Source organism: Zonotrichia albicollis, chromosome 16 (genome assembly GCF_047830755.1).
Source record: "Zonotrichia albicollis isolate bZonAlb1 chromosome 16, bZonAlb1.hap1, whole genome shotgun sequence".
Classification (NCBI taxonomy): domain Eukaryota; kingdom Metazoa; phylum Chordata; class Aves; order Passeriformes; family Passerellidae; genus Zonotrichia; species Zonotrichia albicollis.
In genome coordinates, this window is record NC_133834.1 from 5,172,287 (window position 1) to 5,172,876 (window position 590).

Consider the following 590-nt stretch of genomic DNA (forward strand, 5'->3'; position numbering starts at 1 on the left):
TCTGTTTTAGTTCTTGACCTTGGTTCTCCTATCTCCATCATCCTGATTTCAGCTGCTCAATTTTAGCCCAAATCCAACACCCTCAATTCCAGCCCCACATTCCACCTCTCCAACTTCAGCCACTACTTCCAGCTCCAATTTCAGCCCCTGACTCCAGCCTCCTTGATTCCCCTCTTTGATCCCAGATCCCCCAATCACAGACTCATTTAAGCTGGAAAACACCTTCAAGATCAAGTCCAGCTGTGGACTAATCACTTTTTCATACACCATGGCACCTAGTGCCACGTCCAGTCATTTCTTGAACACCTCCAGAGGTGGTGACTCCATCACCACCCTGGGCAGCCCATCCCAACGTGTTATCCCCCTTTTTGTGAAGAAATCCCTCCTGATGCCTGACTTAACACCCCCTGGTGCTGCCTGAGACTATGTCCTCTTGTCCTGCTGCTAGCGGCGTGGGAGAAGAGATGGATCAAGTACCAAAGAATACATTTTTTTAAGAAGATGTTTGCATTTTATACAACTCGCAGCCTCTCCGACCTCGGGCTGCCCCCGATCCCCGGCGCTGCAATTCCCCTCCCGCCCGCCAGACG